The sequence below is a fragment of the Protopterus annectens genome, chromosome 13.part0, assembly GCF_019279795.1.
Source record: "Protopterus annectens isolate FY-2018-M chromosome 13.part0, PAN1.0, whole genome shotgun sequence".
Lineage (NCBI taxonomy): Eukaryota > Metazoa > Chordata > Ceratodontiformes > Protopteridae > Protopterus > Protopterus annectens.
Window position 1 is genome coordinate 847,365,454 of NC_056747.1, and position 5,000 is coordinate 847,370,453.

The window sequence follows — 5,000 nt, forward strand, 5'->3', positions numbered from 1 at the left end:
AAAACAAAATTGCCACTGACTCTAAAGACAACCACAAAGCATTCTATAGCTATGTCAAGAATCTTAAAGGGAACACTCAGATCTGCTCTGAGTTACAGAACAATGGCAATAAATATACAGAACCAACTGATATTGCCAACATCCTAGCAGATAGGTTCAGTACTAACTTTACCCCCCTCTCACCCCCTAGAGGGCCCATCTCTATACCAGAAGAATGCAAAGTTCCTATAATCACGGCTGCACAGGTAAAAAACACACTCTCCAAAGCCAAGAACACAGCATCCATGGGACCTGACAATATCCCAGGCTGCATTCTACATGGACTACAGAATGAACTGGCACCCTACCTAAGTACCATGTTCAATCATAGCCTCACCTCAGGCTTTGCACCCACTGAATGGTGCACCGCGACATTTATCCCACTCCACAAAGGGGGAGCCACGATGGACCCTGGGAACTACTGCCCCATTAGCCTGACGAGCCTGGTCTGCAAGGCCATGGAACATATCATCATGGAACTCATAAACAAAGACATTGGTAATCTCCAAACTCTGGACCCTACCCAGTTTGGATTTGTAAAAGGCAGATCATGTCTCCTAAACCTGATTGACTTCTTTGAAGCAGTCACCAAAGCCATAGATGAGGGTAAAATGGTTCACACAGCTTATCTAGATCTCGCTAAGGCTTTCGACACCATCCCCCACTCTGGAATTATAGATAAGCTGACTAAACTAGGCATAAATCCCTATGTCACAAGATGGGTTGCCAACTGGCTCATGGACAGAACCCACACTGTGAAAGTAGCTGATTCCAAATCCGACTTCAGACCAGTGACAAGTGGAGTACCACAGGGTTCAGTCCTGGGTCCTCTCCTGTTTGGTATCTACTTCTCTGAAGTGCAGGCTAACACAGAAGGTCTTTGGCTAACAAAGTTTGCAGATGACTGCAAACTAGGAGCCATAATCAAAACTCCTAATGATGTGGACAAACTACAAAAGGTCCTCACTGAGACAGATACCTGGTGTCAAAGCCATGGCCTGAAGCTCAATGCCAAAAAGTGTATTGTCATCCCCTTTGGTAAAAACTCTGTACCCATGAACTACCACATAGCTGGTAGTCTACTTAATGCCGAAAATGTGGTGGACAGCAGTCTCTCCTTTGATAATCACATCTCCACAGTGGTCAGGAAATCCTTCTATGTGGCTCACCTCATCACAAAAGGTTTCTCATCCAGAAAAAAAGAGGTCATTGTTCCCCTCTACTCATCCCTCATTAGACCCATTATAGAGTACAACGCCCCTTTTGGTATGTACCTCACAAGACATCTACAACAAGTGGAAAGACCACAGAAATACCTCACAAAGAGGATTACTGGCCTCAAACAGATGCCCTACGCAGACCGTCTCAAAAAACTACAGCTTTACTCCATCGCATATCGCCTACTCAGGGGCGATCTCTGCCTAACATACAAAGCTATGTCAAACCCAGAGCTGTTGGACATGCTCCACTTAAAAAAATCCGAATCCCTCCGAGCTACATGCTCTAGGGACCTAAACCTTGTCACCACAATAAACAGAACATGCTGGAGGGATAAATTCCTGTCCCAGAGACTTCCCATACTCTGGAACAGTCTACCTATCTATGTCAAACAGAGCTCCTCATTAGCACTCTTCAAGAAAAATCTTGATGATTGGATGGGAAATGGGAAATTCATCCCAGGGATCACTTCTGTGGCACTGCTCGACAGAGGCACAGGAAAATAATTTTCTTGGGTGGCGAAAGCCAGGGTACATTTTTGGGCTAGGCTTATATAGGCCCTAGGGCCAATAGCCTAGTACCTACCTATGAACCTATGAACCTATATATATATATATATATATATATATATATATATATATATATATATATATATATATATTAACTTTCGGCGAACATGGGAATGTCTAAAGGCATTTGGCCGATTCCCGTGTTTCCGAACATTAATTGAGCAACAGTCCTCTTCAGCAAATGCCACTGTGCATTCACTGATATGTGCTCGATGTTTTGAATAGAGATCCTGGTACAGTGCAGATTGGGAAATGTATCCCTTTCTTCACTGTAGTGTGATCTCGGTGTTGGAATATACAGTTTACAGAGGGTGTGGGAAGCACAGCCCCCACAGGGGTGTACACAGGGGCTTGTCCTCTTGCAAAAACATGAGTTCTAATTAAAGAACTGCACTCACCTTGGCACCTATACAGATATCACATCCGATATTCGGTGAAAATGTTGAAGCTGCTGAATTCATTCATCAAATTCGACATTTTTACCTACTTAATATGCAGGAATTCGACATTGTCTTTCAATGTAAAATACGTTTTTTTCCCAAACGTCAAGATTTTGATAGTAAACCTATATATATATATATATATATATATATATATATATATATATATATATATATATATATATATATATATATAGCGGTGGTGGTGCTGCGGTAGCGTTGTCGCCTCGCAGTTAGACGTTGCCTGTTCGATCCTCAGTTAGAGCATCTTCTGTGTGGCGACATGCGTGAACGGGCGTTCCTTCATTGAAGGTTGTGCGTTAGGCCCGGCAAGCCAGCACGTAAAACTCTACTGCCAATCATTAGCCGACCGGAGTTCCGCTGTGGCGACGCCTAACCGAGAAAAAGCCGAAAGACACAAACATATATATACATACATACACACACACACACACACACACACACACATATATATATATATATATATATATATATATATATATATATATATATATATATGTGTGTGTATAAAATATATATATATATATATAATATATATATATATATATATACACACACACACACACACACGTGTGTTTGTGTGTGTGTGTGTGTGTGTGTGTGTGTGTGTATGTGTGTGTATAAGTGAGGTTCCCACTCATAGGTACATAGGTTAGTACTAGGTTAGCTGCCCTTGCAAGCCATTTTAAGGCTAACCAATTTTCCTTTTATGCTTGAATTTAACTATCTTACTTGATTGACCTTACCCATCCCATGGTTAACAGTTGTATATTACCCCTAGTCAGAATAACTGAGATCATTCCATAGATAATCTGACAGGACTTGTGCATAGGATAAAGCATTTAGGAGCTGCCTCTGTCCATTAGTAGTAGTACAGCAGACTGTTTAATCTAAGTTGCACTTGATAATGGACAATTATAAACTTTGTTTTATGTGGCTAGGAAGTCTGTTCCATAGCAGTTGTATCCTCTGTGGAATATATCTCTCTCTCCAAACTGTTCTGTTGATGTTGCAAAAGAGGCTTAAATCCCTAGCCCAAGTATTTCTGATGTCATCTGACTTACTGATGTGCAGTAAATCCATCAGTAATGGGTCGCAGGATGCCTTGTATGCCAGACACAGGTCACCTCTTAGCAGTCTGCAGGATACTGAATAGAGTGACAGTGCTTTAAGTCAGTCCATGTAGGACATGTTGTTTAGGCCTTATATTCTTTTAGTAAGTTACCTCTGTGGGCTTTCCAGTTATTGCATGTGTTTAGACAGATATCAAAGGGACATTATATTCAATGACTGGCCTAATGAGGGCTGAGTAAAGGGAGACACATTTCCCAAATCTTGAACAACTGGGTTAACTCTTAGAGTATTTTCAATGTGGCAGTTCCCTGAGGTAGATGATTTCCCAAAGGATATAATAATGCATTTTTTGGCATTTAGCTTCGGACTATGATCTTGGCACCAGTCATTTATTTGAGACAAACCTTCCCACAGGATGGCAAAGTCATTTGGGTATTCAATGACTGCTCCTAACCTACAGTCATCTGCAAACTTATTCAGCCAGAGCCCTTTGCTGTTGGCTTTTACTTCAGAAAATTAGATGCCAAACAGGAGAGATCCCAGCACAGATTCCTGGGGGACTCCACTGGTGACTTGTGTCTTTATGGAGGGAACTTTTCCTATTTTGATTATCTGCATCCTATCTGTTAGCCAGCTGGCAATCCAACATTTGACATACGGGTTTATCCCAGTTTATTTAGCTTTTCTACTATACTTGAGGGGGGAAGTATATCACAAGCTTTGTCCAGGTTGAGGTATGCGGTGTGTACTGTTTTGTCTTCATCCACTGCTTTGGTGACCTTTTCAAAAAAATCCACCAGGTTGAGTAAGCATGACCTGCCATTGATGAATCCAAACTGAGATGGGTCCATTGTTTGGAGGTCCTCAATGTCCTGACTGAGTAATTCCATAATAAGTCTTTTGATGGCTTTGCATAGGAGGCTGTCAGACTTTTGGGTCTATAATTGCCTGGGTCTGTGGAAGGTCCTCCCTTATGCAGAGGAATGACTGTAGCTGTTCTCCATTCACTTAGTACAAAACCTGTATGGAGGCTGATATTGAACAGTGTTAGGGATATGGCTAAATTGTGCTTCATGTTATTTAAAATGAATTCAGGAATATTGTCAGCACCCATTGATGCAGTATTTTTAGTTTTTGATAGCACTTTTAGGACTTGGTCTTGTGTGTTACCTAGAGGTGAGCCAGTTTCAGGTGTATCTTGAAGGATAGATGAAGGGGAGTGGGTAAAGTTGACCTAAATTTATTGGTGAGTAGGTTTGCTATATCTTCAGACTTGAAACACAAGCTTGCAGCATCTATTCCAGAAGTGCAGTGGAGTAGTACACTTGTTTATATATTTTTTGTATGTGGTGCATGCCACATAATATATTTTGTGTACGTGGATATTGCACATTTCAACCTGCTTTATTTCTTTATTTAAAGTTGCATGTTTGGCAGTGTTTGTGATAGGTCAGCTGTTGGTTGGTTGAAACATTTGCAGATGGCTTTGACCTTTAGCTAGACAGAAGAGTAATATATCGTGGCCACTGGAATACCAGTTTCCATGTTGGGACCAATTGTCAGCCAAGATTACCATGGTTCATAGGTAAATACTAGACTATCAGTCTATTACAAGTCTAGCCAATAACCAGGGGTCAGA